Raw genomic sequence first — 15,674 nt, 5'->3', positions numbered from 1 at the left:
GGATTGCTTCAGCAGATAGAGATTCCGGAGTGGAAGTGGGAGCGGATCACCATGGATTTTATAGTTGGGATCCTACGGACTTTGAGAAAGTTCGATGTTATTTGGGTGATTGTGGATCGGTTGACCAAGTCCGCTCACTTCATTCCTATGTGTACTACTTATTCTTCGGAGCGACTGGCGGAGATCTATATCTGGGAGATTGTTCGCCTGCATGGTATTCCAGTTTCCATCATTTCAGATAGAGGTACTCAATTTACATCACGATTCTGGAGAGTCGTTCAGCATGAGTTAGGTACTCTGGTGGAGTTGAGTACAACATTTCACCCTCAGACGGACGGACAGTCCGAGTGCACTATTCAGATTCTTGAGGATATGCTCTGTGCGTGTGTGATTGAGTTTGAAGGGTCTTGGGATCAGTTCTTGCCATTGGCGGAGTTTGCTTACAATAACAGCTATCAGTCCAGCATTCAGATGGCACCGTATAAGGCTTTATATGGGAGACGGTGTAGATCCCCGGTGGGTTGGTTTGAGCCGGGTGAGGCTAGATTACTAGGCACAGACTTGGTTTAGGATGCTTTGGAAAAGGTTAAGGTGATTCAGGATAGACTCCGTATAGCCCAGTCCAGACAGAAGAGTTATGCGGACTGAAAGGTTTGTGATGTTTCCTATATGGTTGGAGAGCAGGTTCTGCTTTGGGTTTCGCCTATGAAGGGCATTATGAGATTTGGGAAGAAAGGGAAGTTGAGTCCGAGGTTTATTGGCCCTTTTGAGATATTGAGGTGTGTTGGGGAGGTTGCTTATGAGCTTGCCTTACCTCCCAGCTTGGAAGGAGTTCATCCGGTATTTTATGTCTCGATGCACCGGAGGTATCACGGTAATCCGTCACACGTGTTGGATTTCAGTTCGGTCCAGTTGGACAAGGATCTATCTTATATTGAGGAGCCAGTGGCAATATTGGACATGCAGGTTAGAAAGCTTAGGTCGAAAAACACTGTATCGGTAAAGGTTCAGTGGCGGGGTCAGTCGGTCGAGGAGGCAACCTAGGAGACAGAGTAGGATATGCACATCCGTTACCCTCATCTTTTCACTACTTCAGGTATGTCTCTGTGCTCGTTCGAGGACGAACGAATGTTTAAGTGTAGGAGGATATGACGACCCGGCCGATTGTCTTAAGAATTTATGCCTCGATCCCCTATTAGTTGTTTTCCCCGAGTTTATTTCTGTTATTTTGATTTGTCGGGATGTTCGGTTTTGAGTTTTGGAGAGTTTTGGGACACTTAGTCCCTAAATGAGAGCTTAAGTGTTGTAAAGTTGATCGTAGTCGGAACAGTTTGGAGACAGCCTTAGAATGGAAATCTGATGGTTCCGTTAGCTCCGTTGGGTGATTTCGGGCTTAGGGGGTGTTCGGATTGTGTTTTAGAGGTCCGTAGCTAATTTAGGCTTGAAATGCCGAAAGGTCGAATTTTGAAGTTTTCGGTTCGATAGTGAAATTTTTATCCGAGGGTGGGAATGGGATTCCAGAAGTTGGAATAGCTCTGTAGTGTTGAATGTGACGTGTGTGCAAAATTTCAGGTCATTCGGATGAGGTTTGATAGACTTTTTGATCGAAAGCATATTTCAAGAGTTTTGGAGTTCTTAGGCTTGAATTCGTGGTTGATTCATCGTTTCGATGTTGTTTTAGGTGTTTTAAGGATTGGTGTAAGTTTGGGTAGTGGTATTGGACTTGTTGGTGCCTTTGGTTGAGGTCCCGGGGGCCTCGGGATAATTTTGGATGGTTGACGAAAGAATTTTGGAGTTTTGAAGTTGCAGCTTCAGCTGGTTTTCTGTCATTACCGCACCTGAGGTTTGGGTCCCGCAGGTGCAGCACCGCAGAAGCGGCTTTGTGGTCGCAGAACCAGAATTTGAGAGGTCCAGCAGGAGCTGCAAATGCGAGAAGGGAATCGCACCTGCGATACCGCTGGTGCGGATGGTCTACTGCAGAAGCTGAAATTGGTCCTAATTGAAAGGTCGCAGGTGCGACCATTGGTCCGCAAAAGCGGGACCGCAGATGCGGTAATAGCTGGGCAGAAATATGAAATTTCGACGGTTTAGTTTCGAAAGTTGGAAATTCGATTTGGAGCTCGGGAGAGGGCAATTTTGAGAGGGAATTGAAGAGGAGATCAGTGGGTAACTTTAACCCTTTCTAGTTATATTCCATCAATCTATAGTTAGTTTTATCATTTAATTTCGGATTGGAGATGAAAATTGGGGAAAAATTGGAAGAAAGTTCTTAGACCTAAAATTCAACTTTTGATTGGGAATTTGACCTTAGATTTGATTAATTTTGGTATGAACTCGTGAGAGTATGAGGATTCTGAAAACATATATTTTACCCGATTCCGAGATGTGGGCCCGAGGGGCATTTTGGTCATTTTACCTAATTTTGCTTATTAGCTTAGAATTTCTTTGTAAAATCAGTTACTTGAAGTGTTATTTACATCATGCAATTGAATTGAATAAATTTGGGCCATTTGGAGTCGAGTACTCGTGGCAAGAGCGTGGTTTCGGGTTGATTATTGAGCTGGTTCAAGGTAAGTGGCTTGTCTAACCTTGTGTGGGGGACTTTCCTCTTAGGATTTGGTATATTTGATAATTGAAATGCCTTGTACGTGAGGTGACGAGTGTGTACTTGGGCTAATTATTGAAAATCCGATTTCTTTAAGTAATTTCAATTTGTGTTCCTTTTTCCTGTTTTATACTACTTGCAATTTAAGCATGCTGTTAGCTTAGAAAAAGCATGTTCAATTGACTTAATTGCTTATTTGCTTAAACTGCCTTAATTGTATTATGTGAAGCATGTTAGGTTAGAATTACCTTTTTACTTGGTACGAAATTGAGCTTAATTGAGTATTCTCTGAGTTGTTGCTGTGTGTTTTACTTTGGGACTACGGGACGGCATCCCGGGAGATCCCCTGTACGTAATTATGATTTGAGCTGAGGTGCGGGATATTGAGAGATCCCTAGCACTTATATTGAGGATACCAAGAGATCCCTAGCATATATTGAGGATACCAAGAGATCCTCGGGATACCAAGAGATCCCTAGCATATATTGAGGATACCGAGAGATCCTCGGGATACCAAGAGATCCCTGGCATATATTGAGGGTACTAAGAGATCCTCGGGATACTGAGAGATCCCCGGTTATTTCCTTGTGATTGTTTTGCCTCTGTTTCAGTTATTGAATTCCTTGTTTTTCCTGTATTAAATTCTTGTTGTTAGCTTTCAACTATATTGCTTATCTTATATTGTCATACCTTATATCTTTATTTTATCTCAGTAGGGCCCTGACCTTCCTCGTCACTACCTGACCGTAGTTAGGCTTGGCACTTACTGAGTACCGTTGTGGTGTACTCATGCCCTTTTTGTGCATATTTTTCATGTGCAGATCCAGGTACTGTGACTCAGTCCTATCACCCTTGAGGTGAGGTGACTTCTCTAGAGACTTCGAGGTATATCTGTTGCGTCCGCAGACCGAGGAGTCCCTTTTCATTCTATCTTGTAGTGGCAGCCCTTCTATCTTTTCTGTTGATGTAGACATTCCGGAGTTAGAGCGTTTTTTTATATTCTTAGCTTGTGATTCATGGGTTTTCGGGTTTTGGGCATATGTATTAGTTTTGAGAGTTAAATTTTGTGTATGCCGAGCGGCACTTTTAAACGTTGTTATATTACTCTATTTCTGCTTTAAATTGTTTTCCTCTTCTTCCGCAAGTTTGATTTATTTTCTGTATTTTAGGCTTACCTAGTCGTAGAAACTAGGTGCCGTCACGATGGTTCATGAAGGGCGAACCGGATCGTGACAGGAGTGGTCCTTTAGACTAAAATACATAGGAACCCCTTCCCTTCATATGCTTGTTGTTTAGGCTTTGTCATCAAACATAGACTAACACAGTTGTGTCCCTGTAACTTCTAAGATTTGTACTGATTATTTATATAGTTTAATTCTTATGTTGTTTTCTTTACACTTGTTTATATAGAACCTTCAACTTCCACATTTTCTTTTTCACTTATATGATCACTTAGCTTAATTATGACTCAATAATCCACATAGCGTAAACTTTGTCCGGGACCCACCGTTGTGGATCTCGAAGAGTGCCTAACACCTTTTCTTCGAGGTAAGCCTTTACCCGATCTTCGGTGGCATGAACTAGTTAAAACAGAGTTATTTGCAAATAAGTGCCCTAATGCACCTTAATAAATCGTTAGGTGGCGAGTCTCCTCTTTTAATACTCGTTTAAAAGAGTTTACACATGTCGAAACCCGTTTTTGCGAGAAAACGGGGTGCGGAAACATGGCGACTCTGCTGGGGATTTACACTTAGGCTCTTACCATAACGAAGTTGACTTGTGTGGATTATTTGTTGACATGTACACTCCTTCCCTTTATTTCCTTTATTTGTTTAAATTGCTATGGCATGCATATCCCTTTCCTTATTTTTCTTTATTTGTCTAATTTGTTCTGGCATGTACATCCCCACTCCATTTCCCTCATATTTGTCTAAGACTACTATATCATGCACCTCCCGTCCCTATCTCCCTATTTACTTCCTTCAATTACATTCTCGCACATTTTCATGAGTTAAATTGACTTCTCTCTCTTTTTTTTTTCTTTTTCTTTCCTTCTCTTGTTCCTCTTTATTATATTATTTATTGCTTTTTAATTTTTTACGTAGTTTCATCATGTAAATATTTGGCAATGTGTTACTATTTTCGCAAATTGCATGTTCCACATCATACTCCATTCGTGCTTATTATCAACATAGCGGTGCTTCATGAGTGTCCGTGCTTTCCTAAAATTACCCTTTTAAATGGGAAAGGCTTATTTGCAGTAGACTTGTCGATTAGCGGTGCAGTCAACAGTTCTGTGTCTTTCCCTCTCAAGTTGTCCACTTGAGAGCACCAATCTAGACCTTTCTAGAAACCATACTCCGATTTAAAATGTACATGCATCATGCTAAACCTAATACGGATTAAGACATCATTGACCTAACAACCTATTTAAATTGACCTTGTCAAAAGTCTAATGGGATTTTCATAATCCCAAAGGACACCATCATATTATGTGCATTACTTGGAGAAAACGTGCCAATATGTTGATAATTATTGCGTAAATAGCCGAATCTGGAGGGGGAAGGGCTAACTTTTATTTGTTTGCAGAGAATGAAGCACGAAATCCCCAGGTTTGGTATGGTCCAAAATATCCTGCCTTTGCTAATTAACTGGTAGAAAGACCTTGCACCCTGTAACAGAAAACATGTGAGAAGAGTACTTGGTGACATGCAATCTTTGCTGAGCATTCGACCAAACAGGGAACTGATCGAGGCCGCTACCATATTCTGGGATGAGAAAAGAGCTGTTTTCGATTTGGCAATGTAGAAATAACTCATCTCCTAGAAGAAATAGAGGGTTGCGCCAATTTACCATGGGATAGTCCAGGACTATTAGTGCCAGAGAATCGCACTCCACATGATTTTCTGAAAATGATGGGTTTTATGAAGAATGATGAAATGGTCTATCTGAAGAAATCATACATCCCCTTTGAATTTCTCTATGAGTGTTATGGGCATAGCAAATCATATCGCCTTCATCATGAGGATCTAGCCATTACCTCTTTGGGATGGGTGCACCGCTGGTTTATGTTTTCATAGTTTGTTTCTTGGGTCTGTTACATTCCTCACTTTCTCTCTGAATATGTTGCTCCTTAATGACTTACTCCTGCAACAGTATGACATGAGACTTTTGTTTTTATTTGTATGTGCTCTAAAGTCAGACCCTTTTAGGCTTACCTAATGTGCATTCTTTATTTAGTATCAAAGGTAGTCTGTGTTTCTCTTATGTTATTCTATTAAGAGGGAAAATATATCTTTGTGGTAAGTAATACTTTAGTATTTAATTTGTATTGGAAGGGCCTCATTGGCACTTAAACCCCTAAGGAAAATATATCGTTAATGTTTAAGGCTATTTGGGAGCAGAGTTCGACTCTAGGTTGGGCTGCCCTCCCCGGCACAAGCATTGCCCTGGGCTTTGAGTTCCTTGGGAGCTTTGAAGTGTCGGGGGATCCAAAGGGAGCCTCGACCTTGAGTGGAGCTCCCTCCTTAGCTCTTAATTCATTGATACATTTAGCTCCATAAAGGTTTAATATTTAATGACAACGAAAAATTTCCAATGTGGATTATTTTCTAAATAAAACCACCACATTAATATATATATATATATATATATATATATATATAAATCTCCCCTACAGTATCAATCATATCCATGCTTCAACTATCTGTTTGCATACTTGTCATGTGTACTAGAATGTGACCTGTTATGTATTAAAATATGCTGAGTATATGGAATATGTATTTAAGTACTTTTTTCCTCTTTTGGACATGTACATATGCTTGGGCCTCTGAGTTCCTGATGAACTCAAGCTCAATTCCAGCCGTGTTGTATTTCATCGGGGAGTCCAAAATCAACTGTATTCGCATCTCTTTATTGCTGGGCCTGCATTCTTGAGGCCCAATCACCAGAGTCCAGTCCTCTTTCCCTCAACTCCTTTATCATTATTTACTTTCTCGTTAATTCAGTTTACTTCTTTTGCTAGTTTAGTTTACTATTGGTTGCATTTGTTATATCTTTGTTGTTGTTTTATCTCTCATGTATATAACATTCATATATTAAATCACACGCTTTTCTTTTATGCTTTAATATCATATAAACTTAGGTAAGCCTTAAACAATATAGGATTAAAAAGGAAAATTAGTTAATAGTAGATCCTCATTTCGCTGATTATAGTTTGCTCATATCATTATTATGTTTTCGCTCACCTTTCTTTTCCTTAAAAGATTTTAAAACCCAGAACTTAGCAAAACAGTAGCCCTATTTCGAAAAAGAAATCAGATCTCAGCCTCATCTTCAAAAAAAATCAGAATTTCGTAAAATGAAGAATTGTCGCCCCCTTAAAGATTTTCAGCAAAATAACCTTTCTTTAATTCTTCGAACCAAGGTACATTTGAGAATTATATTTCTTACAAACAACTTTTAAGATGACTCTAGCATCTATTCTTTCGAAAATAATTACTTTCCCTAACTTAATAATTCATGCTTTACAATATAAACTACTTTCAAATATTCTCATAATCTCTAGCAACTCTTCGTAATCTCATTCCCTTCTTAAGTCTTATACACACATTTCCTTTAGTATATAACGAGCCACCTTAGTAAAAATCAAAGCATAATGTAAATAATTGATCCCAAACTTAGTCTAAGTCCTATGGAGCTACCTCAGGTAGATTTTATGTCACGACCCAAACCGAAGGGCCGCGACGGGCACCCGGTGCCTTACTCAACCGAGTACCAATGTAACATATCTTTCTTATCATGTTATCATGAGTAAATGAGCTAGAAAACTCGTCCTGAGATAACAAGAATAAAACATAAGGGAATAGTCAACATATAAAGACCAAACATGATATACAAACTAATATATGTGACATACGGGCCTATAAGGCCGACATGACCATTAGTAAACTCGAAACATAGGCCGACAAGGCCATACAATTATCCATACACCTGACATATGTCTACAAGCCTCTAAGAGTACATAAAATCATAAAGGTCGGGACAGGGCCCCGCCATATCAATCAATACATATCCAAAGCATACTGACCAAATAGGCAACTCCGGAGCAAGTGGAGTGCACCAACACCTTCGCTGAGCTGATAGCCTACTAGGAGGACTGTCAACCTATCAATCGGGACCTGCGGGCATGAAATGCAGCGTCCCCAGGCAAAAGGGACGTCAGTACGAATAAAGTACCGAGTATGTTAGGCAGGAAAGCATAAACAAGAATAGTAATGTAAAGAGAGAGATAGAGAAGATACAACCTGTAACATCAGAGTGCCTCTGGGGGTTACTGATATGAAATGCATAATACATATATATACATAAACTTTTTAAAACATTTGCCTCTGTGGGCATCATCATCATCATATCGTACCCGGCCTCAAAGAGGACTCGGTAAAAGCGTACCCGACCATCATAAGGTTCGGTAGAATCGTACCCGACCACGTGGAGCTCGGTAAACCCAACTGATCAGTGGTTGCACAATAGGTGCCGTACCCGACCGACTATAGCGCGGCTCGGTAGAGTAAAATAGATACTATATATAATGCATGCTAGACTCATGGAATCATCTTCTAAACCTTTTGGAGTGACTTAAGAACATTATGGACATCCCTACCATCAATATGAACCTTAGTAGGATTTAAGGATCATACACACTTGTTTAGAATAATTTTATAAGGAAAGAACAATATGGACAACCTTAGTTGCTAGGAGTAGAGTCATTATGAAATAGCGTATCGTTTATGTTCATTTCATTTTAGACCATGCCAAAAGAAAGAAGAAAGTGCCTTAACATACCTTAAACCCGTTGAGTCCTTAATCCCTTCCAAGCAACTCTTCAAACAAGTCAACTCAATCTATCATAGTATAAGGAGATTCAAAATCAGTGCTGAGCAAAGGCTAAGTCTATAACTTAAGCTAGTAGCTCGTTTACGTAAATTTGGGCAGCATCTCCATTGTAACAAGGGCCTCCTCCAATACCATATACCAACAACAATGACCAGAGCAATCCATCAATACATAATTATCAATATCAAGACACCATATAACCACAACAAGTCACAACTACATTACGACGAGCGGCAAACTCCGATTGGAATCCGTATACCCCTTATCAATCCTTATAGACTTCTTACTTCAACATAAAAGTATCATTAACTTGATAATGAAGTCATTAATCAATGATTCCAGCCTTATACCATATATTTATAACAACGAAAATAATCCACAACTTCAACTATCCCCAACTAGCAACTTTATTCACTAGTTCAGGTCTAGCCCATCCATTTAACTTAATCAATATCAAGATAACCTTAGGCACAAGCAAGAACACAATATACATACCTCCTACAGTAACTTCAAGTCAAAATCCAAGTTATATTCATTTTACAACAACCCTTAATAGCAATACAACACCATAGAAGTGACTTAAGCTAGTCCAAGTATTATCTTATAGTTTATCATCCTAACAACTTAACCAACATACAAGCAAGCTTAAGCACAATTAGTAGGTTGTTATACTCACCTTATACAGCAGCAACAACTTGGAATTTCATCCAAATACAGCCCACAACAATCCTCAATGACAACACAACCTCAAAGAGGTGTTGTTCTTCACTAGAACTAAGTTTTGATGTTGAAATATGGTGTAATCACTTTGGAATCACTTCAAACCCTTGTGATATATGTTTAGGAGGGTTAGGAGAAGTTTGGAGACGAACTTTAGTTGAAAAATGAGCAAAAATAGGCGTCCAAATCGTTTATAAATTGAAGTAGGTCAACCACCGCCTAAGTGGGTCCCATTGGGAGCTGCTTGCGCGGTCTCGCGAAAATGCGAATATCTCTCTACTCCGATGTCGTATTGACAAACGGTTTAATGCGTTAGAAACTAGACTCGTAGACCTTCAATTTGGTAGGTAGAACACCCCATTATTCCAAGTATATTTGGAGAAATTCTCAGATACATTTGACCTAAATTTCAACAAATTTATGAATGTAACTTGTGATGTCCTTTGCCAACTCTTGTTCCACAACTTGCTTGCCTTCAAAATGTAGAAAATGAATATCATACGACTAAAATAACTCATAGAATAACCTCCTTATCATGTTAATAACCCTAGTCTCACCCCAAAGTACATGTTATAACATTCGAAACTTGTCGACTTTCGACGAAACTTATTTTCTTCAATTGGTTTAGCTTCTAAGATTTCCAACCCTCTTGGTAATCGTTATTCATGATCTTAAATATTTGTAACCTCCAAGGTAACATTATTAACTTACTTTATTTGCTTCCAAATAGAATCTCATTTCCGAGCTTACATCAATGACTTACGATGTACTCTCACGTATGAAAACTTGGGGTGTAACATCATTCCCCCCTTTGGAACATTCGTCCTCGAATGTTGACTGATGCACTTATCAATTTCATAAACTATGGCTCTTACGAATACTTTAATGTTCATCTTGCCATCTAAGCAACAGTTTTGTGAATAAATCCAAACGCTTGGGCATTCCCCCCTTTTAGGCCTCTTTGTCACGCCATGACATGTGGTCGGAATTTTTCCAACATCGTAACATTTGCTACCTTATATCATGCAGTATGTACGACTGTGTCCTTATATGAGTGCCTAGCGACTCGTCTTCCCTTTTTCCTCCATCTTTTAGCCAATCTATAAGCCTCACCGTATGAACATATACAGAATTATGAAAAGTTGTCCCTCTAGAAATCTATAGGTGTATTGATGTCTTTCGCTTGGTACTTTATCGAACTTAAGACTATTGCTATCTCTTGTTTCATAGCCTTGCATATCTATCCTTATGGATTTACTACATCTAGGCAGGTTATACTATACCATAAAACTTACTTCGTTTTATAATTACCGAGGCTTGCTACCCAACTCCAGGTTACTCTCTCGCTGCTTATCCTATATGTATAAATCTAAGTCCTTTAGTGCTTCCTCATTTTTATTCATCTTAAGAATAACAAACAAATCTCATCTCATACTTTGGAACTTGTACCCATCTATTGTTTATTCACCTTAATGTTGATCTATAATCTATCACTGATAACTTGCAACCTCTTACGTAATACACTGTCACTAGGGCTCACATCTTATTGGGGAACATCTGAAGTGATTTTCCTGATCCACCTAGGGATAATACTATACTTCAATAACCATATTTCATTGCATCCCAACGCGATTCATCTTATGGGGGTATTCTAATCCCGTGCAATTAATGAAATCCCTTTCTCGTTAAATCATTACTCAATCAAAGGCCTAAGAATCATCCTCTTATCTATCACAATTACACCCTTATTCTACCGCCAGGGCAACATTCCATCTCTTCTAAATGCACCTAGTCTTAGACTCCTCTGGGTTCATTCAGGCTGTATAGAGTTTTTTATTCATATGGAAATCATCAGCTCCCTTGTTTTGATGGGTTTAATCCCGAGGACATACATATTCTCGTCACCTTCTCACTCATCTTTTCATATCCTTACTCCTATCTACCTAAAACCTTGTTGCTCTACAATACTTTACCTTAGGACCTACACCGATCTATTTATACTACTCCCAACCTTCCTTTAACTTGATAGCACCATAAATTTCCTTTTGTGCCTTCTCAGTTGTCCTTAAATGTAAGCAATTACTTTTGATGGTCGTTCTATCACTTGTTGCATGAATACTTGGCTTGTCCTTTTTGCCCACGAATACTATAATTTCTTGTACCTTATATGATCTCAAACATCACCTTTGATAGCTTCTTTTTTTACCATTCATTAGCCATGATAGGTGCCACTTTCTTATGGAGTGTATACAATATTGTAGTGAGACTGTTGTTACAGGATCATTTACTCTCTAGCTCACTATGCTTAGGTGGAAACCTTCTTCCTTATTTCCTCAACTAGTCTTTCATTGTAGTACTTAGGGAGACCTTCTGGCTCTTGTAAAGTTGCGAGCTTGATATATCGTACACCCGAAGGTAATTTTCGTTATTCTTACTTGCCTATAATAATCCTTAGTTACATAAATTTATGCCTTTGTGCTCGTAGGGTTACTTCTAAGCTCAAATTTTTATTGTCTCCTTAGTGACACTCTCTCTTATTTTCATAAACCTTTAAAAGTGGTACCTTTAATTGCCTCAACTCCTATCTGAATTTTTTTCAAATGATTGCGATCTTGTATCTGCGAGACTAAATTCATTATGCTGCAGTTCACTACATTTATCTTGCATGATCTATTGATTTATCCGTGACCTCTTGTCTAGCCATAACTGGGCTCTTCCTAAATCAACTACTAATTACTCGTTGGTCCATTCTCATATATATATATATATATATATATATTTATTCTGCATAATCCCTCTTGGGATATATCCTTTGTCTTAACTTATCTCTCACCACTAGCTCCAGATGTATCAAATGTCCATTCATACTTATTTATCAATAACATCCTGGACGGAAACTTTTACTGCCTCTCCCCGGTGTCGTGCTTGTATAATGTTCTGGATTCGCAACATATCTGCAGGAACTGAATAAATGCAACATCATCCCTTTCTCCTTTTTACCACATTCTTCCTTTACCATTCCATAGTTAACTGAACCGCTTAACTCCGACTTAATACCATATCACACCATATTCCCCCCTTCAGGGGAGTACTAAGATTTAGTACTACGACGATCTACCTATACTTGTTTTACCTTTTCATATTCGGCGTCTTTTCACATTATCAATGAACCTTAATCACCTTATGGTAACCTTCTGTACCAGGGATAACTAAATTTCTTACGCACGAAGGTGACACCTACGGTAACTGGCACATTTAGTCCCTTAAGATTAACTCTGCTCAGAGTGCTTGCTTTAGGTAAGCGACTTCCTAAATAACCTTTAAAGGTTATTCGTCTGTTGTCTATTCTATTATTGTTTGGAGCACGATCTTTGAAATTCTCACGATGTCGACCATTATCAAATCCTCCGGTCCCTAATTCATGTTCGATTTTATCTTGTTCACCAGCCCATACTGATTTTTATTACTCTGGGGTCTAACCTTTCCTCCTGGTAATCACGTTGAAGTCACCAACTCATTTCTCGAAATAAAAATATGATTTTATGGCTTATACTCTTTTATTGCCTTAAGGCTTGTCACCTCTTGTATTTTCCTTCACTTTGACTATAGACTCTGTCATCGTGTCATATTTTGATTTACTGTTATCACCCCTATATCACATCTTACTCATGATGCTTCATTTATTTTCTTCTTATTCTCCGGATAATATTCTTTTTGTCTATCACTTTATTCTGAAAACTTCAACAAAAAGTTCTTTCCCTATAAGCTCCCCTAGCTTCATCTCATTAGAATGCCTAACATTCTTTTTTTTTTACTCGGGGCTAGAGTCATACTAAGGTAAATATTTGTCCCTTCTAGGATCCCACTGCCTATATTCTGAAATTTTTGAATATTCCAGTATTCGTATCTGATTGTACTACTCTAGAGTTCACCATCTGGGTGTCTTAGAAGGATATCTTTTACCACATTTGTACCATCTTTCGGAAACATTGGTTAATGATAACAACCTATCCACAATTTTTGGGTTACTCTAACTCCAACTGGATCCTGATATCCCATCTTTCTCTTAAATAATATCTGTTAGCTCCCATAGAACATAACTGAGATGGGTGTGGCCAATTGTACTTACCTCTGTCATTGATGAAGGTACCAAAATGCTTATATTTCTCTGCCTGATTTGAAAATATTGATAATCTTCATTATTTGGGTGCCTTGTACCCCTCTTCACCTTACTTCTTTTACTTGTTGAAACTTGTATCTAGCTTCTGAATCCCTCATAGATTTTCACCATATTCGTGAATAGATATCCTTGCCTTAAGGCTCCTTATTAAGAAGCATACACATCTTAGTACACACACGATCTGTTGAAGACCTCATATTTACTCATCATAAGTATGATGTGAAATCGAGTTCCTCTGACTCAACTCTTTCACATCCACATGTAATCTCTTACCAACTATCTTTGTGGAAGTAGGTATCGTTGTATTATGACTAAAGTCGAATTTAGGAGTTTGAATTCTTACAACTGAGCTCTACTGCACGATCTAGAGTAAGAAGAAAGAGTGACAGACCTAAATGCCCTGTAGCCTCCTGCTTATAAGTGTGGTGCACAACACACCCATAAACAAGACTCTACTAGACACGGCTTGTAGACTCCCTAGGACAGAACTGCTCTGATACCACTTCTGTCACGACCCAAACCGAAGGGCCGCGACGGGCACCCGGTGCCTTACTCAACCGAGTACCAACGTAACATATCTTTCTTATCATGTTATCATGAGTAAATGAGCTAGAAAACTCGTCCTGAGATAACAAGAATAAAACATAAGGGAATAGTCAACATATGAAGACCCAACATGATATACAAACTAATATATGTGACATACGGGCCTATAAGGCCGACATGACCATTAGTAAACTCGAAACATAGGCCGACAAGGCCATACAATTATCCATACACCTGACATATGTCTACAAGCCTCTAAGAGTACATAAAATCATAAAGGTCGGGACAGGGCCCCGCCATATCAATCAATACATATCCAAAGCATACTGACCAAATAGGCAACTCCGGAGCAAGTGGAGTGCACCAACACCTTCGCTGAGCTGATAGCCTACTAGGAGGACTGTCAACCTATCAATCGGGACCTGCGGGCATGAAATGCAGCGTCCCCAGGCAAAAGGGACGTCAGTACGAATAAAGTACCGAGTATGTTAGGCAGGAAAGCATAAACAAGAACAGTAATGTAAAGAGAGAGATAGAGGAGATACAACCTGTAACATCAGAGTGCCTCTGGGGGTTACTGATATGAAATGCATAATACATATATATACATAAACTTTTTAAAACATTCGCCTCTGTGGGCATCATCATCATCATATCGTACCCGGCCTCAAAGAGGACTCGGTAAAAGCGTACCCGACCATCATAAGGTTCGGTAGAATCGTACCCGGCCACGTGGAGCTCGGTAAACCCAACTGATCAGTGGTTGCACAATAGGTGTCGTACCCGGCCGACTATAGCGCGGCTCGGTAGAGTAAAATAGATACTATATATAATGCATGCTAGACTCATGGAATCATCTTCTAAACCTTTTGGAGTGACTTAAGAACATTATGGACATCCCTACCATCAATATGAACCTTAGTAGGATTTAAGGATCATACACACTTGTTTAGAATAATTTTATAAGGAAAGAACAATATGGACAACCTTAGTTACTAGGAGTAGAGTCATTATGAAATAGCGTATCGTTTATGTTCATTTCATTTTAGACCATGCCAAAAGAAAGAAGAAAGTGCCTTAACATACCTTAAACCCGTTGAGTCCTTAATCCCTTCCAAGCAACTCTTCAAACAAGTCAACTCAATCTATCATAGTATAAGGAGATTCAAAATCAGTGCTGAGCAAAGGCTAAGTCTATAACTTAAGCTAGTAGCTCGTTTACGTAAATTTGGGCAGCATCTCCATTGTAACAAGGGCCTCCTCCAATACCATATACCAACAACAATGACCAGAGCAATCCATCAATACATAATTATCAATATCAAGACACCATATAACCACAACAAGTCACAACTACATTACGACGAGCGGCAAACTCCGATTGGAATCCGTATACCCCTTATCAATCCTTATAGACTTCTTACTTCAACATAAAAGTATCATTAACTTGATAATGAAGTCATTAATCAATGATTCCATCCTTATACCATATATTTATAACAACGAAAATAATCCACAACTTCAACTATCCCCAACTAGCAACTTTATTCACTAGTTCAGGTCTAGCCCATCCATTTAACTTAATCAATATCAAGATAACCTTAGGCACAAGCAAGAACACAATATACATACCTCCTACAGTAACTTCAAGTCAAAATCCAAGTTATATTCATTTTACAACAACCCTTAATAGCAATACAACACCATAGAAGTGACTTAAGCTAGTCC

The sequence above is a fragment of the Nicotiana sylvestris genome, chromosome 5 (genome assembly GCF_000393655.2).
Source record: "Nicotiana sylvestris chromosome 5, ASM39365v2, whole genome shotgun sequence".
In the NCBI taxonomy this organism is placed as follows: Eukaryota; Viridiplantae; Streptophyta; class Magnoliopsida; order Solanales; family Solanaceae; genus Nicotiana; species Nicotiana sylvestris.
Note: the sequence above shows the minus strand (reverse complement) of the source record.